Raw genomic sequence first — 26,848 nt, 5'->3', positions numbered from 1 at the left:
ATTTATTTGAATGCAAAATGGGAAAGCAAGAATTTGGATGATGGTTTCGGAAACCTCCGACGTCTCACATGTGCATGGGTGGAATCAAAAAAAATCTCCGTTTCCTCCAGTTTTTTTTTTTTTTTTTAAGGAATAACGACAGAGATCCGATGGCGGAGGAACATTATGAGCCTCGCTTGTACCAATAATGTGTATTTTGTGATTGCCTGCCCAGCTCCCGCCACTGGCCTCCCCCACTCGGCCCTGCTTCGCTGGCGCCGAGTTTACGGAGCCATCATGTTTCTGCCAGTCAACGTCGGAGGCGTCAGGAGGCTTTTTCCCCGCAACGGTAAGAGAACAGACCGTTCTGTTGTATGCACGACATTTAAATTCCACCTTTTGCTTTAAAAAAAAAAACCTGTTTCATCTCACGGCACAGGTCTGGAACTCATTCGCCGACGAGACTCGTGGAAAGAACGACGGCTTTGGTTTGGATTTCAAGGTAAGAGCAAACAATGGCGTCAATGTGGAGTCCACGCCGCGCCGAAGCCTGGATGTAAATCACGGGAGGGCGTCGAGGGCCGTCGCGCGTTCCCCAACGCGGCCCTGAAACCGTAAACCAACAGGTGCGGTGTCGAAAACACCAACGACAGCTGCGAAATGCACTTTGAGCCGACCCCACACACACACACACAACTGATATACATGTGTTTGGACGCCAAACAGAAACTATATTTTTGCACGTTTAATTAACAGCAGCCCATCGTGACCTCCTCCTGATGATGATCAGGAAGAAAATATATATTCGTGATGAATGACTTAAAGTTTATCTCCATTCGAGCGATACGTTTTTTCGCTTCGCGCTCACATTTAGCTGTAAGTCCTTGCAGTGAAAAACCGGCGTGAACGCGTACGTTATCCGGGCTGCATGCGATCTGAAGCCGCGGCGGCCTTTAACGCATTGTCGAGCAGAGAGCGGCTTTGTGCAGACATTGATTAATGCAGGCGAAGGTGGTGAAGCGCTGTCATATTTACCCCGTCCGGCCTACGGGTGGCGCCGTCTGCCTGGCTTGGCCTTGGACCGAGCAACCAGGCGCCCACTCCTTTAAAACGCCGTGACTTTTTTTTTTTTTCGGATGTGACCGGAGGTTCCGGCGGTCGTGTGAATATCTGAGGATTGAAAGAATCAAATCAAAGGTGAAATATCGACCGCAAAGCGGGTTTGAACCGACGTTGGTCTCGGTGTGACCTTCACCTTCACCTGACGGGGCTTCAAGTGTGAAAATAAAATCGGAGGCTTGTAGCGTTTCTTCACAGAGTAGCAAGGTTCAGCTTTCAAACTCATTTCGCGTTTAGCATTTTAATTCCTCTTAATGTATAAAAAGATGATTCAGTTATTATTTTTAATCATGATCTAGACCTAGAAGTGTTCCATCTGCTCACACCGGCGGTAACATTCAGTCTGGCGTGAACGTTTGCGTGGATTTGGTTTCTTGTTTTTAAGATTCAGTCTGTTTGTGTTAGAAAGCCGACTATTTCTTCGTATTTAACTGTTACAACTCTGACCGGCCGAAGTTGCATCTGGGCTGCCGCTACCTCACTCATTCACACACGTCGTGTCCTTAATTTTATTATCTACTTATTTTTTATTTTATCCTTGCTTACCTGCTTATCCAATTTTTCCCTCATTTTTTTTTTTTTTTTTTTTTTTTAGTCAGTTACCTATTATTTATCCTTCCCTTATCTATATTTATATTCATATTTGTGTCTTCTATTTTATATCTATATTCATATTATTGATATTTTTGTTGCTGCACTGCTGTGACAACAAACGTCCCCCATGGGGATCAAAAAAATATCTTATCTTATTGAAATAATACAGTTCAGTTGGTGTTTACGGGTAAGTTCTCATACATTCTACGCTCCTTGAATGCATTGGAGTTATTAATGCATCACACCTGTGTACCATCCAGACAAAGCTAGCATTTTTCATCTTTCTTTATGTTCACCTGCTTTCCTTGGTTTATTTCTGTGTGTGAATGACAGAAGGCGAGTTTAATTATCTAATGTCGGAGTTTAACGCTGACATAACGTGTGAATTATCCGTGCATGGGCTGATGCTAGTTATGCTGTTGTGTTGTGCTAAGCTAATCAGCAAACCGCATGCTGTCCATTTGTTTGTTATAGGTTCATTAAAATACAAGTCATTCCAGAAGTGGGTTGATATGTTGATTTTTTTTTAATTTATTTATTTTTATTTATTATTATTTTGTTTTATATATTTTATTTTATACATACACACACACACACACACATATATACATATATATATATATATATACTGCTCAAAAAAATAAAGGGAACACTTAAACAACACAATGTAACTCCAAGTCAATCACACTTGTGTGAAATCATAGTGTCCACTCAGGAAGCAACACGGATTCATTTTGACTTGTTTTAAGGACATTACATCAAAGTTGGATCAGCCTGGAGTGTGTTTTTACACTTTAATTTTGAGTGTGATTCCTAATCCAGACCTCCATGGGTTGATACATTTGATTTCCATTGATCATTTTTGTGTGATTATGTTGTCAGCACATTCAACTGTGTAAAGAGCAAAGTATTTCATAAAAATATTTCATTCATTTAGATCTAGGATGTGTTTTTTAAGTGTTCCCTTTATTTTTTTGAGCAGTGTATATATGTATATATATAAAATGTATCTATTTATTTATTTTTGTATCTTAAATGAATGTTCCCCATTTAAAATTATAGAAAACAAATGAATTTATTCTAACGCCGCCCCCCAAACTTTGCAAAATGGTCCGTATCGTGGATGCATGGCGATTACATTCACGTGTGATATGAGCACGTGACGTGACATATTATGCTATTATGCTATCATGCTATTATTTCGTGCTTAATTACCACAGAAAGCGTCCACTTTCTGGGTTCACCACTTCAGTTACCATGATGATTATTAAAAAGAATACACAAAATAAGCACAAATATATGAAATTATGCTGTACGGAGGAAGTGGCCGAGGGATGCTGGAAGCTGCGAGGCGTTTTTCAAGTTGAGAGCAGCGAGAAGCGCCATGAAGTGTATTCGAGCTGCGGGAACTCGCTTGGCATGTATTAGTTTGAATTTTGATTTTCCTCGCTCTTGTATGCGTATCATTCAATTGTTTTCATATTTCAAGGATAGAATTTGCTAAAATCATGCTTTGCGTCTTAAAAAATTAGTATATAAGGTGATTTGTATCTTAAGGGGCAGCTGTATTGTTATTGTTCAGTGAAATAGCGTCTTTTATTATCCTTTGTTTGTGTGTAATGGACAGGATTATACTGATGGTTCTGTTGTATTACAGACCGCAGAAATAAATCCAACTAAAAGTTGGTGTTCTTTAACAGGAATGCCGACCCCCCCCATACCTTAATGCTTTAAACTTGTCCCTTTTTTTTATTTTTGTTTAGTTCTAGTTGTGTATTTTTCACCCTCACTGTTCCTTGATGTTGCCAATTGTCATCCCTGTTGTTGTTGTCTGTCGTCTATTTATCTACTGTCTATTTATTCGTGGATTTTTTATCTTTTTTGTCCTCTTATATCCTGTCTTTTGCATTTCTATTTCTATTTCTATTATTATTATTATTATTATTATTATGATTATGTATGCCCATTTTTATATTCATATCTATTTCCTTTTTTTGACATAATAACTGTTATAACCGGGGATCAATAAAGTTTGTCTTATCTTACCATAACCAGCTAAATCCTGGAGTGAACCACTGTCTTATCAGTCTCAATATACAATAAAATAAGATCAACATTATTGATCCCCGTAAGGGAAATTTCTTTGTCACAGGAGCGTAAGTTATAATGTCAAAAAAAAGAAGGAAATAAATATGAATGTAAATAAAAAGACAGAAGATAGCAAGACAAAAAAAAAATCCATGAATAAACAGACGATAAATAAACGACAACATTAGGGATGACAATGAGCAACTAGAAGTAAACAACAATACACACAGTGACTTAAATAAATAGCAATGAATAAAATAAAAATAAATAAATGATTGTTGCAAATATTTGGCACTTTTTCGCCGAAGAAACCCAAGCTGCTTATCAGCGTAATGGGGTGTAATGTTTTTAAGTGACGCCTTCATGCCGCCCGTTGACAACATTTATAGACCCAGTAAACACACCTTTCCTCGTCTTTCCTCGTCGTCCCAGAGAAGCCAAACGCTTCGAACGCTTCGTCATATTTTTCCTCGCCTTTGCTTTCAGAGGACTTTCATTTGTCTCATTATCTCCGTCTCTCACCGCCTTTCTTATCATCCCTGTTAAATATTTTCCATGGTGTCTCTTGAGGGTTTGTTCACTGCACTTCATATTTCCTGCTCTGTGCTGTGCTGTGTGTGTGTGTGAGTGTGTGTGTGTGTGTGTGTGAGTGTGTGTGGGGATAAAAAAAACAAAAAAACTACACACTAGAGCTAATGCTACACCACAAGCATGTTCCCAAGCCTCACAGTACAGTGATTACTGTACAATAATTTTGTGTATATATATATGTGTGTGTGTATACATATATATATATATATATATATATATATATGTGTGTGTGTATATATATGTATATATGCATATTTATATATATATATGTATATTTATCTATATGTGTGTAAATAATTGTGTGTATACACACATATGTGTGTGCATGTATGTATGTATGTATATATATACACATACATATACGTATATATATATATGTGTGTGTGTGTGTATATATATATGTACACTAATTTTACAAAATTATTGTATATTAATGAATAAAAAATATACACATATATATAATAAAGAAATAAATGAATAAATATCTATAAATTATAAATGTATATTTATTTAATGTATATATACATATATGTACACTAATTTTACAAAATTATTGTACAGTAATAAATGAAATATACATATACAAATAATAAATATATATTTCTTTAATTATAAATATATATCTATTTTATATATATATGTTTTTTTTTTATCATCATTATATCTTATTCTTCATCACAATTTTGTTGCTCCTACCCCATGTGCATCTATGTGGGGACAAATAATAATAGTTATTGTGATTTTGATTCTGTGACTATTTGAGAATTCATGAGCTAATGAGAGGGTGAATGAATGAAATAAATGAGAGGGTTTGTGGTTTTAAGACTTTATATGACGCGTCGCTCTCTGATGGATCCAGGGTGAACCCGACCTCTCGCGTAATGACGGCGACGCCAGGCGGGATAAGCGCTGTAGATAATGAACAAATGAACGCACGTGCACGACATTTAACTCGAATCAAATCCTCAACCAGAAAACGCGACTCCGTTCACCGGGAATATATCATTTCCCCTTAATTCACATCCAGCTCCTGGAGCTCTTCCCCCCCCTTTTTTCCGCAGCGAGGAGACGCCACTTACATAAGAAGACTGACAAAGTAATCAAGTAGCCGGGCGTTTTACAAGGCCGGGCACATGGCTCGCTGAGCAGCTTGAAAGAGGCGCGTAGAAACCATCCCTTCCACTCGTCTTCATCTTGTTCTTCTCTCACGCACGCGTTTTTTTGTTATATTTTTGTTGTTTCACTTTGCCTCCGTAATACTTTTAAAAACGCTAAAAACATCCCACACGTACATAACCCGCAGGTATGTGGCAGGGAAGTGGAGCCGCTGCGACCGAATTTCTAGACAGCTGTGTAATTGAAAGGGAAAATATGCTGACAATGTGCCCGATTGTGTTGTTTCTATGTGTGTGTGTGTGTACTGTATATATGGGTGTTATTCAATACGTGAAAAAAAAAAACATCACATAGAATTATTTATTCTGGAAGAGTGTTTTTAAAAAAAAAAAAAAAAATTTTTTTTGATTCTTCTTCTCCCTTCAACCCAAAGATCACTTTAGACGGTGTGTGTTTGCGTGAGTAATAAAAGTGAATCCTTCTCAATTTTATCCGCGGAGGATCAAAGGTGCGCCGAGCTTTTATCTGAACAGAATGCAAGAATCACGTCTGGTTTGTATGATATAAATGAGAGGATGAATGTTTGTATGTCTATATTATGCATGAATGAGTGGGAGAATGTCAATTTTTATGATATAAATGAGAAGATGAATGTTTGTATGTCTATATTATGCATGAATGAGCAGGTGAATGTCAGTTTTTATGATATAAATGAGAGGATGAAAGTCAGTTTTTATGATATAAATGAGAGGATGAATGTTTGTATGTCTATATCATGCATGAATAAGAGAGTGAATGTCAGTTTTTATGATATAAATGAGAGGATGAATGTTTGTATGTCTGTATCATGCATGAATAAGAGAGTGAATGTCAGTTTTTATGATATAAATGAGAGGATGAATGTTTGTATGTCTATATTATGCATGAATGAGTGGGAGAATGTCAATTTTTATGATATAAATGAGAAGATGAATGTTTGTATGTCTATATTATGCATGAATGAGTGGATGAATGTCAGTTTTTATGATATAAATGAGTGGGTGAATGTCAGTTTTTATGATATAAATGAGTGGGTGAATGTCAGTTTTTATGATATAAATGAGAGGATGAATGTTCGTATGTCTATATTATGCATGAATAAGAGAGTGAATGTCAGTTTTTATGATATAAATGAGAGGATGAATGTTTGTACGTCTATATTATGCATGAATGAGTGGGAGAATGTCAATTTTTATGATATAAATGAGAAGATGAATGTTTGTATGTCTACATTATGCATGAATGAGTGGGAGAATGTCAGTTTTTATGATATAAATGAGTGGGTGAATGTCAGTTTTTATGATATAAATGAGTGGGTGAATGTCAGTTTTTATGATATAAATGAGAGGATGAATGTTTGTATGTCTATATTATGCATGAATGAGTGAGTCTGTTTCTATCACATGTTAAGGGGAGCGAGAATGTAGTATGTCTATATATGTACTATGTCTTAAATGAGTCTAAGTGTGAATTAGTGAGTGAATGATGTCTGTTTTTATGCCATGTAAATGAGAGGGTGACTTTATGTCTATATGACGGAAGTGAGAGGGTTAATGGATATAGTGCTATATATTATGCATATTGATTGTTTCTATGACATGTAAATGAAAGGGTGAATGTTTGTATGTCTATATATGTTATATGTCTTAAAATGAGTCTAAGTGTGAATGAGTGAGTGACTGATGTCTGTTTTAATGCCACTTAAATGAGAGACTGTATGTCTATATGACGGCTTCTTCACTTGGAACAGCCTGGGAGTTTCTAAATACATAAATAAATACATAACCGTGCAATATTTCATAACAGCTACATGTACAATATTTTTTGGTACTCTTGTGCACTCCTTATCTTTCACTTGTTACTTAAGACACTTTATAGTTTATTTGTATTTCTTATTCTCCCTTTTTCTTTTTTTCTTTTTCCTGTTTAACAATTTTCTACTATTATTTATCATTGTTATATTTTTCTTGTGACTGGCACAACCATTTCCTTCGGGATAAATAAAGTAGTTCTTATTCTTATTTTTATATATATTAATAGCAAGAGAGTGAACGTTTGTGTGGATGAGAAGGTGAATGGTCGACCAGTCCGAGGGGAACGATGAATGAATGAATGAATGAATATCACCCAGACTGTGTTCCCAAACCAGAACAGCCCTGCGCGCCTGTTGCATTTGCATAACTAAGCGTGAAAAACCTTTTTTTTTTTAATTTTTCTTATGCCGCCTTTGCCCCTGAGGCTTCCTCCTCACGGCCTCGGTGCAGCCTTGCGATTGGCCGCCGCCCGTGACGCTTCGCCTGGACCGAGAACAGCCAGTGGTCGGGTCTCATAATGTCGTTCGAGAGCGTGCACGGCGCTGTCGGGCTGCAGAATCGCTCGCCCTGGTGAGCGAGGCGTACGACCAGGTCGCCCTCTTCCCGCTCTGGAAGTTTCTACAAATGGGCAAAAGTGAAAGTGGTTTCTTTCTAATTCCATCCATTGGATGTTCTCAGAAAGGGACTACATTTATTACACATTGGACTACAAATGGAAATTAGCTTTCTTAGCTTGTCCTATCTATCTATCTATCTATCTATCTATCTATCTATCTATCTATCTATCTATCTATCTATCTATCTATCTATCTATCTATCTATCTATCTATCTATCTATCTATCTATCTATCTATCTATCTATCTAGCAAGCTAGCAAGCTAGCAAGTAAACAAGTTAGCAGGCTATCTATCTATCTATCTATCTATCTATCTATCTATCTATCTGTCTATCTGTCTATCTGTCTATCTGTCTATCTATCTATCTATCTATCTATCTATCTATCTATCTATCTATCTATCTATCTATCTATCTATCTATCTATCTATCTATCTATCTATCTGTCTATCTATGATTAAAAAAGGAGTGGACTTTTCTCACCAGGGTTAATCGTCGTAATGAAGTCCATCTGTCTCTCTATTGATGTCGGGAAAATAATGATTGATTATTGAATGGCAATTTAATAATATGCACACGGCTGCTCTGACAAATCAATCTCCCTCTGGGGCTGATAAAGTCAACCTATCGAAAATGTCATCCGAGCGTTTTATATAACGTAGCGTAGCAGCCTTTACGTAACGTCCCTCAGACGAATGCGCGGACGCCAGTTTGCCGGTGAAAGTGGGACAGGAGCCGTGGGTTTCGGGGGGGGTCTTGCTAGCAGCAGCTGCCGCGTTTTTAAATCCCGCGCAGGGCGGCACGCCGACAAAACACACACCTTCTCCTCCGAGACGCCGACGGGACCTCGGAGAAAACACGGCGGCGGTAAGTCGCCGGCTGACATCTTTCACATGAAATTGCGGCGTTGAAGATGGCTAAAGATCGGCGGTAACCTCCACCTGGACGGCGGATAATAGCTCAGACAGATGTGTTACGTCTGTACACACACACATATGTGTGTGTGTGTGTGTGTGTGTGGAGTCATTCCCCTTCCACAACAGGTGTTGAGTGGAGTTGGACCAGACACAATACATCTCGTGTTTCGTGCAGCCACCTCCAAAGGGCCGCCGGAGCGTTAGCTGGCCGCTCCACGTGGGAAACCTCTGTCAGCGAGACGCTTTTCTGCCGCCTTTATTATTTCCTGTAACCTGATTCTCCCACGGCTGAGAAGCTACGGGTGTTTTCCTCCAACTGGTCGCACCGACGCCGCTTCAGAACAGAAATAAGAATAAATACCTTTTTTTTTTTTTTTTTTGCCGAATAATAGACGGTGGCCTTTTCCCGTCCGACCTATCGAGGTGCGCTATGCTTTTTTTTTTTTTTTCTTTAATACAATTACAGTAAAACCTCAACTGAATAGCAGAGGATCTTTTGACTCAAGTGAATTTAAGAAATACTGAAAAAAAACAAAACAACCGTAAGCCATTATGTTGTTTCTTATCAATAGGACATTCGCTAGAGATCCTTTTAAGAAGTGCCTCATTTCATTCCCGATGATATTTGATTCAGTGTAGCAGTCACCTTTTACACAGTTTTACAGTGCATAACACACACACACACACACACACACACACACACACACACACACACACACACACACACACACACATACTCGGCAACGGCAATAGTACTTTTGAATATATTATTCTATTATAAATACATTTCGGTAAATGTACTTGTGCAGCTCTTCGATGCCTGAATAAGCCGGCTGTGCCGCGGCGCCGGCTGACGTGATGGCGCGTGACAGAAACACCACAGAGGGAGATGAAGTTGTGTTTTTTTTTTGCAGAATGGCAGCGTCTCTTGCTCTCAAAGTCCCCCGGAGTCTAGAAATGAACGCGCGGGGTTAAAAGGTTCGACCTCTTTGTCCAGCTGACGCCCCGTCTCTGACCCTTTCGGGTTCGGAAAAGCACGGCCGTACGCGCCGCGTCTGATCCGCGGGCTTCTAAATAAAACAAAAGTAAAATCTCAAATATATATTCTGCCGGAGATACTGGGAAAAGGCTTGAAGGAACGTTGCCGGAGGAGAAAACAGCAACATGTGAGGTTTTGATATTTAATTCATTGTAAACGTACAGCTCCGATGAAGACTATGGACGTGCTACGGAATAAGTAGCACTGCAGCTATTTGAAGATTAGCTTATATTCATTGCCCGTATCGCTTAACCTGCACCTCATCCTGTCATCCATGAATCATACAGAGACGCAGAGCTAATCGGCATTCAGCCATTCATGATTCAAGCTCAGAACTGAACGGTTCAGACGCTCCTTTGTGCCCACGGCCATCAGACTGCAGTTATTTTTGTTTATTTATCTTCTGATAATCATACATAGATCTGTTGTGTAGGACTAGGTGTTGATACCCTTCCATAAAAGCATACCTTAGGTACCGAAGAGACTCTGTGGGGTTCAAGTGAGCGATGGCTTCCTTCGGGTTGTCAAGTGAGCGCCCTCCTTCGTGGATGTTTTGCTGATTGTCCCAGGACATCTCCAGAGGGTTCAGCAGTGAATCCCAGCCTCCCTGGTTCACTCTCTAGATGCCGTCAGCTCACTTGAAGGCCCACGTTGGATCTTTTCTCTTCACTGGCTCCCGTTCTCAGCAGCTCTGGAGAAGTCCTTGTACTCCAAGCTCTATAAGGTAGCCTAGATGTTGAGGGAACCTCTGCAGCCTACTTCCACTAGACGAACCTTCGCTTTCCAGCCTTTGCTGAACATCTACGACGAGTTCAGCCTATCTCAGCTTCTTCCGTTCATTGGCCTCCTCCAGTGCACCCTCCGAGGGCACCGTGAGCTCTACGATGTAGCCTGAGGGACGATGACCACAGAACAAGGTCCGGTCGCAGGTTGGTGGATGCCATCTCAGCTGGGAAGCAAAGTTTCTTGTCCAGGTCCACCAGCAGCTTCCAGTTGCCCAAGGTGGGCTCTCATGGGGGCGAGGCTGGCTTGCCCCTCCGGCACCAATGGAGTTGCGTGCCAACAGGATGGCGGCGGAAGAAGGGCATTCATGCTGAGTTTCCAGCACCGCTGCAAGACATTTTAGCACCTGGTTGCGCCGCCAGGTGTAACAGCCTTGGGTGAGGCTGGTCTTGCATCCCACTAAGATGTGCTTCAGTGTTGCTGGATTTGAGCATAGAGGGCATGTAGGGTCTTTGACGTACAACTGGTTTAGATTTGCAGGAGAAGGCAGGACATCACAAGCCTCCCTGATGGTAAAGCTCGCCCTGAAAACCTCCATCTCCTGCAGATCTTTCCAGATCTTCCCATGTCATCCACTGCCCTTGCTTCATCTGTGACAAAGCTTGTGCTTCCTCTTCGCGGTGAACTTCCTGGACCACCAGCTTGCGTCGAGGCTGGATTGTCCTTGCTCCAGGCTGGTGTACTGCTGTATCTTGCATGATAATAATAGAATATATTATCATATAATAATATGTTATAGACAATATCATATTATTATCTTGCACTATACTAATCTTTTATAATTATTATTTATTCTTACATTCCAGTTAATTTCAAATTCATGGCTAACTTGTTCCCATGTCATCAGTGTTTGGTTGCCATGGTTGCCGTGGTTACCACGACCCCGCACCCCCTGTAGCGGAGCGTCAGGTCGACGTTGGCGACGCCCAAATGGGTCGCGCCGCGTTTTGGCGCTCCGGACTCTGACGGCGACAGATCACGCGGTCGCTTGCGCGCAACCGCTCGCCGCCGCCGCCGCCAGTCAAGCAGCTCAGATCAGGACCCAGAAAAAAAACGTTGCGTTGAAAACTCAAAGGCTGCAAAGAGAGGCAAAACATCACTGAGTCCCCATTATGCCACTGCTTTATCCCTTCAATCCAGACCGCTGTAGGCCTTTTTCGTGCTCGCACATGCCAAACACCCTCCGAAGCCAAAATAAAGGAAGCTGTATTCGTTTGGAATCTAACAAAAAAGAAAAAGTGCTTTCCAGTCTCAGCCTCGCTCTTTGTCTCCCCCACAGACGCAGCCATTTTAAACTCCCAAATTAATTAAAACGCAATAAAGGATTTCTTTTTTTTTTTTTTTTTTTTTTCAAAAAATCAGGACAAAGCCCTTTTGTTTTTGCAGAAGTGAACGTTTGATCTGGAGTTAAAAACGTGCCCGACGTTTGATTTTAACAAGGTAACTCCGTCTCTTTATGAATCTGGAGGTTTTCATATTTTAAGGGTTGACAGTCGGAGGCGGCGGGAGCAGCAGGAGGAGGAGTGGGGGATATCACTTCTCCCGCCTCAGTTTTCTTTTGGGATTCACGTCAGTTAATGAAGCTTAACGCGACCGAGCCCTTGTCTCACATTCTGATTTAATTACTTTGCACCGGTGACTCAGTCGCTGTGCAGGAGCCGCTCACCTGTCACTCAACTCTTACAGCCACCCGTCAACAAAACCCGAATTCAGTATAAAATGGATAGCCTTGGAACCGACGTCTTTTTTTTTTTATTTTTTATTTTTTATCTATTTCTTGTTTTTCTTTTTTTTGGGGGAAAAAAATAATCACAGGATGGTGCAAAGAATTGACTAAAAGGGAGGTTTGGGGAAAATAAAAGCCTGCAGACGCTGCAGGAATCAATGTATTAATGAGGTTTGGCTGCAGGCTGACCTCCAGTAACACAACAACCTGGAATGTAAACACACACACACACACACACACACACACACACACGTACTACGACAAGCATTCATTCTGAATTCAGAGCAAGGAAGGAATTTTCAGGTCAATTTCTTACATTTTAGCTGAATTTAAATATTTTTTTGCACAATTTGTGGGAGGCGTGAAGAACCACCGCCCTACATCACCATAGCAACGAAAGGCAACTAATGAAGTGATTGTATCAAATAGATGCAATTAGTCATATTTAATATACATACACACATATCTATCTATCTATCTATCTATCTATCTATCTATCTATCTATCTATCTATCTATCTATCTATCTATCTATCTATCTATCTATCTATCTATCTATATGACCATCCATCCATCTATCTTACATGATCTAATTCTGTATATATGATCATCCATCCATCCATCCATCCATCCATCCATCCATCCATCCATCCATCCATCCATCCATCCATCCACACATCTTAAATGATCTAATTCTGTATATATGATCATCATCTCGTTCTGCATCCATCCATCTGTTCATCCATGGTTGAAAAAGCATGAGTTTTTTCCAAAATGGTGGACCATTTTCAACAGATTAGCATCCATCCGTCCATCCATCCATCCATCCATCCATCCATCCATCCATCCATCCATCCATCCATCCATCCATCCATCCATCCATCCATAGGTGTAATCAATCCATGCCCGTCTTTTGCTTGTGTCTATTTTCTCGGTGGATGAGAAGGATCAGGGTGCTGAGTTTTCCCGACTGTATCCATGCATAATATCATCACTGTAAAGCAATAGGAGGAACAAGCAGAAAAAGTCAAAACACACACACACACTCGTACAATGCAACAGCTTCCATCTCGTGCACTGTGAGAAGGTGACACAGTCCGCCGTGCAAAGTCATTTTTACGAGGATCTGATCTCACTGTCGGTGACAAGACGTAGCGATCGATAAAACAAATCCTCTTAAAACCCTCATAAAACTCCCAACGTGGCGTCTGATTGTCGGACGATTATGTTTGTTTCTGCTCCGATCGATCGAAAGATCCTTTGGTTTGAAAAAAAAAAAAGGAGAAGAAAGAATTTACAGGTCAGAAATGGCTGATCTTCAAAGGAAGTGTTAGCGTAGCTTTGCGCTTAGCATCGGGGCGGGGCTATCTCTCTCTTTCTATTCTTATATATGTATATATTGAATTTCTTTCCATTGAATTCTTGATGTTCATAGTTGTGCTGCTTTGGATCTGCTCAGGATGTGGAAACACCGATGAAAAAAAAAAAAAAAAAAAAAAAAAAAATCACCACCCCCATTTTTCTTCCTTTCTTTTGTCTTCGGATTTTTCCGCTCGGGCTCCCGATTAAACAGATCCGCCGATCGATTTTTCATCCTCAAAAAAAAAAAAAAAAAAAAAGCCTTTTTTCAAAGCTCTCGAGGGCGACCGCCAAGGAGTTCGCCAGTAGCCTCTTCTCGCTCCGTTCCTCGCTTCCTCCTCTTTAGCTTCCCCTTCGCTTACATCACTCACGCCTTTGTGAAGTGAATTAGCGAGACGTCGCTAATAAAGAAGCAGCCGGCCGGAGCCGACTGATTGGATAAATATGTGAAATAATCGCGGCGGATGTGTGCGTTTATAGACCGGCGATGGTATCAAGAGTGTGTTCACTGAAATAAAGGAAAAGGTTTGAAATCAAGCCGTCGGGAAATGTGATTTTTAGCTTCATGTCGTCGCTCTTTTTTCTTTTTTTTTTTGTTGTGAAACAGGAAGCGTTGGGCGTTCTGACTCGGCTCAAGACCGCGCCGTTTGGGAAAGAATGGAATATTTCATCCGAGGTTTGGGGATTAAAATTCGCGTCTCCGAGGTCTTTCGGGTTAAGGGACGGACACGGGTTGGCGTGGTGATGTCATCGGAATGCACCACACAGGGTCGCATTCATCGCGTCCAGAAAAATGAATTCGGTTGTTCGACAGGCTCATGACTCCAAAAAAAAAAAAAATGAAATAAAATAAAGTCCCCCTCGGGAGGCCTGAATCTCAAGAACGGACATTCATGTGCCGATTATCGCCGGTTTCATTTAGTTTCACGGGAGCTCGTCTGCATTTTGAGAATTTCTCAGACGATTCCTGAGAGACAAAATAAATCTTGCTCCGCCGACGAGAATAGAAAATGAAATTCCTGCAGGGCTGGAAACAAAAACAAGCTGGTCCAGGGAGAAGTGTTGACCCGAGTATTCCCATCTTTCCCTGGACTCGTCTGCAGGTTGCTATATTTGTAGCTGCTATTCCCTTTTTTTCTCGCAGGCCTCGATCACGTGGATGGAGATCCAGACCATGTGACCGAGGAGCCGTTTGCAAATATTTGCAAGAGCGTTTTTGTTTTTTTTTTGAGCTAATGAGCTTCACGCCGCTAAAACATTTAGCCTCGTCACATCGGACCGATGACACGAACGGGAAATTCCGAGGCCGTTCAATTCCGATATCGAAGAAGACGACTTTAACGTTTTTTGTGCAAAGCGGGGGTAGAAATTGCATGGATGGACTTTTCCTTGCTTTATTTATTATTCATCTTTTTCTTCAGCCGTGTTACAGCCACTGTGTGGGGAAAAAAAGGATTTCCAGTACATATTGGTGGATGTTACTGGTATATATTTCATTAAAAGTTAAAGAAAAAAATCCTGTGTAAATATCTCATGTTACAACGTGGACACCAAGGGTACACATAGTATTATATAGTTATTTTTTAGTCGATACGGCTTATATTCAGGGGTGCGATTCCGGTAGTGACGGTACCTAAAGGAGTACTCTTCCTCTTCTCCTTTCGGCCTTCCCTTTCAGGGGTCTCCATTGCGGATCAACCTTCTCCATCTAACCCTATTCTCTGGATCCTCCTTTCTCACCACAACTACCTTCATATCCTCTCTCTTTATGTCCATCAATCTCCTCAATTCTAGCATCTACCAATATATTCACTATCCCTTCTCTGTACATGACCCACACATATATTCTGTATTGCTGTGACTCACCTTCATTCCTCTCCTTTCCAGAGCATACCTCCACCTCTCTAGATGTTCATCCATCTGCTCCTTGCTCTTACTGCACATCACAATGTCACCTTCAGAAATCATGGTCCATGTCTAAGCTCCTCTGTCAGCCTGTCCATCACCACTGCAAACAAGGAGGGGCTAAGAGCTGATGAGCCCTAATGGAGTCCCACCTCCTCCTCGAACTTCTCTGTTACCCCTACGACACACTGCACCACTGTTTAACAGCGAGCATACATGTCCTGCACCAGTCTAACATACTTCTCTAAGTCTTATTTAACCTTCATTTCTTTTCTTCTCCAGTGCATACCTCCACCTCTTTATATGTGCATCCATCTATTCCCTGCTCTTACTGCACATCACAATGTCACCTTCAGAAATCATGGTCCATGTCTAAGCTCCTCTGTCAGCCTGTCCATCACCACTGCAAGCAAGAAGGGGCTCAGAGCTGATGATCCCTAATGGAATCCCACCTCCACCTTGAACTTCTCTGTTACCCCCACAGCACACTGCACCACTGTCTCACAGCGAGCATACATGTCCTGCACTAGTGTAACATACTTCACTAAGTCTTCTTCTTCGCCTCTTCTCTCACTACACATCAAATTGTCATCTACAAACATCATGGTCCATGGAGATTCCTATCTAACTTCATCTTTCAGCTGGATGGGATGTTGTACTTATTCATGTATCTTTCCCAACATAAATTTTGTCATAATCTTGAAAAGGTAAAGTAAAAACTGAAAAATAAAGTCTAAAAATATTCCCACTTAACAATAATATGTGCACCCAAAGGAGTACCAATGTATCCAAAATCAGCGAGAACTTGCAGCTCAGTTGGAGAAAAAAAGACCGTCTGCAGACATTGTATTCCATCCTCAATCCTGCAGTGTCTCCCAGAGTTTGGAAACACCAACTTATATATCCGTCTCCTTCAAAACCTCACGAGAAAGGACAGAAACACTCCTTCGACGGTCAAATGACCAGAATTCAATGTTGAGACAGCTGGCCTGGTATCTCTAGCGAAGGTCTCTGGTTGGTGACCTTTCTGCCTGGGGTTCCTGCAGGGTCTCCAGATTTCCTCTCACAGTCCAGAACCATGCCGGGGGTTCGCTGGAGAAAGGAACCCTTGTATGTCTCGAAAAGACTTGTGAATTAAAGGGTTTTTTGATTGATTTTACCTGGCTAATACTTTTGGGATGCTCTAAGCCAAAGGTCGGCAACCCGCGGCTCCCTGAGGCTTTTAAAAAATAATTAGCGAGTATTTAATTAAAATGCATTTTTTTTTTGAATTTGAATATTATGACGACCCTGTAACATCTAAATAAAACATGTTAAAATACACTGCTCCAAAAAAAATAAAGGGAACACTAAAAAAACACATCCCAGATGTGAATGACGGAAATATTCTTATAAAATACTTTGTTCTTTCCATCGTTGAATACGCTGACAACAAAAACACACAAAATTTATCAATGGAAATCAAATTTATGAAGTCACGGAGGTGGATTTGGAGTCACACTCAAAATGAAAGTGTAAAAACACACTACATGCTGATCCAATGTTGATATAATGTCTTTAAAACAAGTCCAAATGAATCAGCGTTGCTTCCTAAGTGGACACTTTTATTTCGCACAACTGTGATTGACTTGGAGTCACATTGTGTTGTTTAAGTGTTCCCTTTATTTTTTTGAGCAGTATATTTTTGTCGCTCTTTCTGCAAGTGTCAGTAAAAGGCATTTTTGGCTTGCTGCCGGTGGATCATTTAAGTTGTTTTTTTTTTCTTTTTCATCAATAGACATTGAGTATTTTGCCTAAAAATAACCTTCAACCCAACTTTTTTTTTCCGCAGATCAAAATGTTAAGTTGCATGCAGAAACGTCATTTTGTTTTCTCTGCAGTTAAAAAAATGTGTTGCAACGCATACAAACGCATACAAAAAAATACAACACAGATTTTTTGGCATTTTTTTTAAATTGTGTTTATACATAACATAAAGGGGAAAAAAAATGACATGCTGTGTTTATTCATTTAAATTATAAAAGGAGGGGAAACGCCTCCAAATGCCTCATTGAATGTTAAAGTTTTCCGACTTTTGTGTGAATCTGCAAAAGACTTTTTCAGCCACGATAAAGCTAGTTTTCACCGCTGCCGTGTTTTTGGATGTGTCAAAATGCCGACGTAGATTGTACTCTTGGACAACCGACGCTGCCTCATAAAGCAAAAGACGTACCGCTTTTTCTCCTTGAAGCACAAACTTCTCCTTGAAGTTTGGCTTTTCATTCTTGGACGATTTGTTGTTTTTCAGGAAGGCTAACTTTAGCATACTTAGCTCCATGTTTGGACATAGATTGTGCTCTTGGACAAGCGACACTGCCTAATAACACAAGAGACATATTTTGGCCTTCCCGTCTTTCTTCAAACAGCCTTCCATCTGCAGCAACTTTTCTCCTCCTGGACATTTAGGGATCATTTGTATTTCTCAATCCCGCTTATTGAAAACGGCATTAATGTGGATACACTGCGATCTAATGGCGGGGTGCTGTCACTTTGCGGCTAACAGGATTAGCATCATGTCACCCGCGGCTTTGTGAGAAATGGAGTTTATGGTCAATGCACGCGTTCGCCATTTATTTTAAGGCAATCAGACCTTTTAAGACGCTCTTACGGGCCACCTAAAATGACGTGGTGGCCCATATTTGGCCCGCCGGCCTTGAGTTTGACTCGTGATCTAAATAGATGAGCAGAAAGACAGACAGGGGTTCGCCGTCAATATTCGAGGATAAACAAATCCTTTCAAATGATCTGGGTTCTGTCGGACGCTTTATCACCCGCCGTTACCGAGCGTTCTGACAGGACGGCGCCTGGAGGGGGCGCTGGAATGAACGACCCGTCCGGGTGTCGTCTGCCTGATCAATATTTGATATCGCCGACACGCCGGCTGTAGATTGATCACGGAGCGAAATGATTTAAACGAAGGTGCCCTTCATTCTCGACGTGACATTTCGCTAATGTTCTTTTTTTTTGGCCTGAATGCGTTCATTCTGTCCAAACCCCGGGTTTTATTTTGGGGGCGTCACTTTGCATACGATGTGTGAATGAGAGGGTAAATGGTTAAATGTTTGCGGCCCTCTGATTGGCTGGCTGCCATTTCAGGGTCGACCATGAGGGCAAGATAAGCGGTGAAGATAATGAATGTGCTAACAAATAATTCCAGATTTGACATGAGATGTACCGTATTTTGCGGACCATCAGGCGCACCGCTTTTATAAGGCGGAATATCACTGATCGGGTGTATTTTCGTATATAAGGCGCATCGCAAGTCAACAAACAGTTGAATCGCACTTTATTCATCTCATTTTGTTCCCTCGGAAATTCTGTTTGGTCTTTTTTAAGTGTTTCCTCCACTTCTGAACCATTGATTCATTCATGTTGAATTCTTTGGCGGCTGCTCTTTTCCCATCATCTACTGCGTAACTTATAGCATTGAATTTGAATTTTTGGGGGTCCTCATGGACACAAAGGACAGACATCACGCATAAGGTTTTTTTTGCGATTTTTGAGAAAATGTAAGGATTTTAACACGAAAAATACAGTACTTTCATGATCCCACGATTGGGGAATTGTTTAGCAGCAACAGCAGCAAGACATACCAGGACAAGACAGTGACAAACTAGAAATACAGGTAAAATAAATAAACTCTGATGTGTAAAAGTATAACTTTAAAAAAAAAAAAAGGGGTTTTGTATTTACCAATACACAGGAATAAATAATGAGCAAAGCAGCAGTGTGAAGCAGAGCAGGAACTGATTAAACGGAGTTATCGTATCGGGTTATGGCAAAGATTTCCTCTTTCTTTTCCGTTTCGGTTTATGCGTTTGGACGAAAAAAGGGCAGCGCGCTCGTACGTCTGGTTGAAATAGATTATAATTAAATACATTCGTCCGCTAAAGAGCCGATGTCAGCGGCCTCCAGGTCACGTCGGCGTCCTAATATGCGCGCGGAGCGTTTATTTAAACGCACGATTATCGCTCGTTTGAAATATCCATCCCGCCGAGACGCCGACCACGCGCTGTGTGTAAAATCTGTCATTTTCCCCGACGGCCACACACTCCCGGTGGCGATCGACCGGCTTTACACACTCATTAACGGCCACGCCCATCATCGCCGTGTCTCTAAGGTATCAGTATTTATTTATCCACCGAATTCCTATCAATAATTGGTGTTTGTTGAGAAGAGCGGGAGTGTGAAAGAGTCACTGATGCCCAGTCTATTAACTTGTTGACATTTTGGGGTCGGTCTGACTCTGGGCTAATGCGGAGTGTGACCGAGCAGAACCATCTTCATTATCGCGCCGTAATGTTTCACTGCTCCGGGCTTCTGCGCTGATGGCCGACCGCCCACCTCCCTCGCCTCCACCTCTCATCTCCCGTTGCTCCACGTTTCTATCTTCTGTAAATGCGTGGTTACGGAAAAAAAAAAAAAAAAAAAAAAAAAAAAAAGGGCCGCTTGCCATCGTGCTCCCCCCTCAACTCCCCGAAAAAAAAAAAAAAAAAAAACATTTACCACTGATTTCGAGTTTATTTCACCCTTCGCCCATCCATCACTTTCTTCCGGTTCCATCTTTCTCTGGAGTCTCTGAGCTATATTGCATCATCTTTCTTTGCTGCGCTTCCACTCATATTTCTTCCTCTCATTTCACTTTCGCCTTCAGATGTTGCCATCTGTCTGCACTCGCCGGCCCCGGCTTCTCCTGTATTATTATTATTATTATTCTATTTTTTTTTCCCCGCTCTTTCCACAAATTCTTTCGGACCAAATAACAGCTGCTCTTTGTTGGTTATTTTCCTCGGTTTTGCGGCGGACGCAGAATTTCCCATTGACTCCCGCACCGGACTGTTTTCCACGTCAATAGAGGCATTTACGCTATAATGCTATGGTTGGATCCTTGTTGTAAATCATCGCACATATCCGCCAACCGTGGCAATTAAAGATGGCGAAGTAAACAGCTCCAGAATCGTAATACATTAAAGGGATAACAAGTAATACCGAGCTGCGCTGTCTGGATGGATTTCTCACCACCTTTTCTCTCCTTCCCCAGTCTGTCATCTTGTCACTTGCTCTGTCAGGAACTCTTAAGTCACACGAGCGTGGATGCATGAAAAGAAACCCCTCCTTTTTTTTTTTTTTTTTTTTTTCTCGGTAGGAATTAATTGACACGGAAGGGAGAAGTCGATGGAAAAAAAGAGACAAATAAAAGTAATCAACAAAGAGAAACGTTCGACTCGAATATGAGACGTCAACCTTCGTAGCGAGCTGCAGGCTAAACAAAAAAAAAAAAATCCCGTCGAATGAAACGTCGATTGAAACACGTCTTAGTCATGAAGTTTCTGCGAGGGCTTGGTAGAAGATGCCGTATCTACGAATAGAAGGCGGTAGACTTCAGGCCGCACTTTACATCCTAAAATCAAGTCGAGTCCGATTTTTTTCTACCGCGCCAAATCAGGACGCAGGAGTCTGGTGAATTTAAGGATTTTAACGCGAAAAATACGGTACTTTCATGATCCCACGATTGGGGAATTGTTTAGCAGCAACAGCAGCAAGACATACCAGGACAAGACAATGACAAGCTAGAAATACAGGTAAAATAAATAAACTGATGTGTAAAATATTATATTTGTATTGTCCAGGACTACAGATGGAAATTAACTATGAGCTACAATCTGGTACAAACATCTCTGCCTCTGTGCTTAATGTATTTGTACACTGTCTTAATAAACTTCTAAATAAACAAACAAACAAAAGTATAACCTTGAAAAAAAAGGGTCTTCGTATTTACCATATTTACCGTATTTCTATGTGGAGCAGGTCTGGACCGCACTCCTTAAAGATCTCCAGAAATCTCCAGCGTGAGGGTTGAGAGGAACGGACGCTAATGAAATACTGCTAATGCTAGCAGTTAGATGCTAATAGCTGAAATAGCGTTAATAGTCAACAAAGAAATAGATGAGATGCCGGAGTAGATTCAGTTCATTGAGTCCAGGAGAGTCCAGGGACTCGGGAAAAGTGTCCCTGGACCCCTGGACCCTGTCCCAATTTGTTGTATCCAGGAAATAGCATTGCAAGGTAGCTTCTGGATACCGAGAGTGCTGCAATAGGGACAGTCGCTTCTCCCGTCCCGTTGCTTCGCTGACGATACCCGGCTGTCTCACGCTATTCCTGCCGAAGAACCAACGAGCTCCAGCCCGCAAGGTCTACCTGTGGCCTTTGTGGTCATTGCACCCGTAACTCCGAGGACTCCACGTGGTCCTCGTTTCAGGGGTCGTGCCGATCGGACTTCTGCAACTCATCCCTTGCTGGTTCACGACTCGGCAGAGAAGTCAAAGGGTCGCAGCTGTTTTCCTGCGGCTTCCGGGCTCGAAACCTCGACGCTCGCGTTCATAACCTCATGCCTTCATCGACTCCCTTGTCCAGATGGGCTCCTAAAAGAAAAAGCTTCTGTTATAAGCGGGTCCAAAACCGCCGTCTGGAATGTCTTTGGGTCTTCTTTGGTGCTGCAAGGAACCAACGTCCATCGGAGCCGCTGCGTTCATGAATCTTTGACAAACTAGACAAAAAGCGTCCTTTCATTTGGAGGGTCGGCTGCAAAGCAAAGCCATCTCCGTCGGCGGCACTTTGGGGGGAAAGTTTTATTTTTCTCTGTGTAATGAAAAGTTAGGAACCTTCTATTTCCACTTCAGGGGGCGAGAACAGTCCCATTTGCTTAGGGTTGTATTTTACACTGTCCGTCTGAACAAAAGGTGTTACTTCCAGTTGAGATTGTTATTTCGGCGTCCTGTGACACAGAGGGAGCCGGTACAGTCGGGATTGAAAAAGGTAAACTTGAAAGGTCGTCGGCTGTTTTATTCTCCTCCGGCAGCCGGGGCGTAAAGGACGTGCGTCGATGTGAGAAGTCTTTCAAGGATTCGGCAATTCGAAGTTTTTATTGTCGTTTGCACGGTCTGGAAATGTATTTCCCCCGAACAAGGAAACTCTTTCTGTGCCGTCCAGCGTGAAGCCAGAGAGTTCGGAAGGATGTGAATGGAAGAGAAATGGGTAAATCGGCAAAGACAAAACAATAGATGTCAAGCAAAAGATGGAACATCTAGCTTAGCATCTCCCTACATAGCTTATTTGAAACCGCCAGTTAGCACTTCTGCAACAAGGTTCCCACAGTGGGCTTTCCGTGTGGTTAGCATGTTCTGCTGCTCTCCACTGGTCTCCACCCAACGTCCAAAACACTGGAGACCCTACGATGTCCAGAAAGGGGAATAGATGACGTGAATGAAAGGGTGAAAGGCGTTGACTTCGGTCTTGATAAGCAGGGACGATAACAAATGAGATGTAGGTTTTAGCATTTACCGGCACGTCTGCACCCTTTTTCCACGTGTTTGTATTATTTGTATCTGGTTTCACCCGTCGTCCGCCGCGCAGACGGAGGCAGGAGACCAGAATAACGTCTCGGAGCTGCTGATCTCACCGCCGTTCGGACGCCGAGGCTTTTTTTTTATTAATATTTCCCTCCCTCCCGAGCCGGCGCAGAGTAATCTTGCCCTCGGCCGAATGAATTACAGCATCTTAATGAGTCGGTCTTGGTGCGATCCCGCCTCAGAACAGCGGCGGGCCGGGCCGCCGCGCTCTCACCGCGCTTTCTTTCCACGCTGGCGTGTCAGGCCGAGATTACGAGCGAGGAAAATCCGTCTCGGCGGCGTTATTTTACCTTGATACCGTGAAAACGACCGGCCTCTCTGAAGCGCCGGCTACTTCGCCGTTATTATTCGATTTGTTCCCGATGAGACGGCGAGAATCAACCGTTCACAACGCAGATATTTCTTCTCTAATCTCTAATCTGGCGACGGCAGCGACCTTAAATTGCACTCTCGTCAAAGAGGACGCGCTCGTATGTTGGCGTTTTTCCAACGCATCCGGAACCCCCTCGCCGTATTTAAACCCTTCTCCGCTCTCGGTTCAGGTTTGCTCTTCCCCGTCGCTAATCGGAGCCCGCCTCTCCGCCGATGCTGTCGCGCACACGAATTCCCAACAGCGCGTCCTTATTAGCTTCCGAGTTTAAGACGCGCCGAATGTCAACCGACAGCTCCTCAAAGAGCAGTTTTGAAGAAGCGCTTCCCCTCCGGGCGCCTCGGCGAGCGAACCCAGACCCTAACTGTCCTTGTGAGTCTCAGCCCATTCACATCCTGCTTATTTTTGTTTATTTTCGTCATTGCTGTTTATGTTCCCTACCCTTGCTGTCGCTTTGGTTATCTATTTTCACCCTCTATTTTTTTTTTTTCCCCCATTCTGTTATCCATTCTTATCCTTGATGTTGTTGTTTTTTGTTTTTTTTTTGCTATTTTCTCTCTGTTTATATTTATATTCATATTTATTGACACTATAACTGTTACGCTGCTGCGGCAGAGGAATTTCCCCTGTGGGGATCAATAAAGTTTTTCTTTTCTTATCTGGAAATCACATCATCAGCGAGTGTCCTACTTGTCCCCAGAAACTAGACTCTTTCACTTGTTTGGTTGGCAAGTGATAAGTCAAGAAGGTGCATGGATTTTTTTTTTTTTTTCTCACCCTCCCCACACACACACACACACACACCTCGGGGTTTATCTAACTGATGTCACTGTCAATATATAAACCTGTGAATAATGAAATTGCTCCCTTTAAAGCAGACGCGCCAAACTTTCTGCATGATGTCGCCACCTCCAGCGGTGACAAGTGATGAAACCGTGTTCTAACTCGGGTAAATAACTGCGCAGTGCTGTGGGAGGGTTTTTTTTTTTTTTTTTCCCTGCAAAAAAAGAAGTTTGTTTTATATATTAGTGCCGGGAACTTGAAAGAAGCTTTAGAGGTGAAGCGGGGAGAAAATATGAGGGGGTTTTAATATCTCAGCACATTTATGTTTGTCAGATCTGTTGGCGTTCGCTCTCACGTCGCTTCGGAGCTTCCTGATAACGCTTATCTGCTCGGGGTTCCTCGGGGTTCCTCCCACATGCAGGAGGTCCGTTGGAGACGTGTGAATTGAACAGATGAATGAATGAATGAGTGACACGATCGCTTCATTTCGTTTGAGTTACATAAAAAAACGGGTTCATTCATGCATTTTTGTCATTGGTCTCCACGTTTATGACATATCTTCAAGCAGGTTACTCTAGAACAGCTAATTTTCACATTAGCATCATGGTTGCTCTCAAAGGGCCACATGTGACATTAATGGTAAAAATTGAACTAAATGTAAGCAAATGTCATGTAAAATAAATGGAACTACTCTTTAGTGTTAAATAAAATTAAATAAATGATATGACTTATTCGATTTGGACGATTTGTTGTTTTTCTAGAAGGCTAACCTTGACATACTTAGCGTTTTAAAAAGACATTGTTTGCAAAAGGCTTTGGTTTCTTCAGCCGCGATAAAGCTAGCTTTGTTTTTGGATGAGGTTTTCGTTAACACTTTCTGCTGCCGTCGTAGTTTGGCTTTTCATTCTTGGACAATTTGTTGTTTTTCTGGAAGGCTAACTTTAGCATACTTAGCTCTGTCTTTGGACGTGCATCGTACTCTTTGACAACTGTAACACAAAAGACATACTGCTTTTTCTCCTCGAAGCACAAACATGTATTCGATGTACAGTAAACCCTTAATTTTCGCGGGGGTTAGGTTCCAAAAAGAACCCATGATAGGCAAAATCCATGAAGTAGAAACCTTTTTTTTTTTTTTTTTTTTACAATTTTTATACAATTAAATACTCTATTATGCATTGAAAAGAAAGAACAAACCATTTTACAGGCTCAATCATTTGTTCCACAAATAAAAGTACTGTGCTTTAGAAATGTTTTTTTCAACAAATAACTTCTGTACTGTACTGTCAAATAATAGTTTTAATCATCAATGTGAACAGAAGGCTTCAAATTGCAGAGATTAGCACCGCCCACCGCGACCCGAGTAATTGGATTAAACAGGAGAAAATTAAAAATGATTATGAAAAAAATTGCGGACAGTTGCAACCCTTTTTTGCATCCTTATTAAAACTTATCGCTGCTGTCGTCCTTATGTTTTTTTCTTCCTTCTTTATGGAACGAATGGAAGATTCATTCATTCTGTAATGCCGACCTACAACCGCATAGCTTTTAGCTTCCCTTAGCATGTCCAGAAGTTTAACTTTATCTGCGATAGATAGCATCTTCCGCTGCCTTTTGGGCCCTTTTGTCGCTCCAGAGCGTTTTGTCAACATTATGGGTTTTAGAGAAACTCGAAATTGCGAGAGAATTTGCACGTACATCATGTAAATTTTGCAAGCTGTTTTACGTACATGTACATATTAAACTGCAACGTTATTGACGCACAGGTAGAGAAGAAGCGGAGTGACTTTTTAGCCAATCAGAATGCAGAACACAATGCAGGATGCAAATCCGTGAAGTAGCGAAACCGTGAAAAGTAAACCGCGTTATAGCGAGGGATCACTGTATTGGCCTTCCCATCTTTCTTCAAACAGCCTTCCATCTGCAGAAACATTTGTATTTCTCAATTCCACTTGATGTGGATCCACTGCGATCTAATGGCGAGATATCGGCATGAATTTTGAGAAATGTAATTTATTGTCAATCCACGCATCTGACTTATTTATTCTATTTTAATATCTCATTTAAGACAATCAAACCTTTTAAGACGTTCCCACGAGCCACATAAATTTGACGTGGTGGGCCACATTTGGCCCGCGTGCCTTGAGTTTGAACCGATCAACGCTTGACAATTTTATACGTCGATTATTTATATTGCAAATATAATAATAAACGTGAATCCCCTGTGTACTCGTATACAATATTATTAGCAGCTTTGTTAACATCCTCACCGCCCTCCTAAGTCAGTTTTCCCCAACTTGAGCGCCAAAAATGTAACCCACAAGCTATCAAAATGAGTAAAAAAAATAGACGTCTTTGGAAAATTTCTTTTTAGATATGGATTTATCGCAACAGGTGATTCCCACGGACCGAGACGCGCTGCAGAAAATGCCGCCTCGTAAAGAAACTTTCCCAAAATGTCTGTTTTTTTCCTCATTTTGCTAGCTTGTGGGTTAAATCCTTGGCGCTCAAGACATAACTGAGAGAATCCGGTTATTTCTCAAAATAAAGATTGAATTAATTTG

At 41.6% G+C, this 26,848-nt stretch overlaps 1 long non-coding RNA gene across 1 annotated transcript in view; it reads left to right on the top strand.

Moving 5' to 3' along the window:
• The window catches only part of LOC147216591 (uncharacterized), a 92,815-nt gene that overhangs the window by 3,272 nt on the left and 62,695 nt on the right, over positions 1-26,848 (top strand). Inside the window, exons 2-3 of the long non-coding RNA XR_015109094.1 lie at positions 215-328; positions 419-481. This is a non-coding gene — a long non-coding RNA (uncharacterized LOC147216591). The remainder of the gene's footprint in view (positions 1-214; positions 329-418; positions 482-26,848) is intronic.

This window comes from Fistularia commersonii, chromosome 29 (genome assembly GCF_037954325.1).
Source record: "Fistularia commersonii isolate RoL2024-O1a breed Wild chromosome 29, RoL_Fcom_v1.0, whole genome shotgun sequence".
In the NCBI taxonomy this organism is placed as follows: domain Eukaryota; kingdom Metazoa; phylum Chordata; class Actinopteri; order Syngnathiformes; family Fistulariidae; genus Fistularia; species Fistularia commersonii.
Note: the sequence above shows the minus strand (reverse complement) of the source record. Positions and strands in the feature narration are given on the sequence as shown.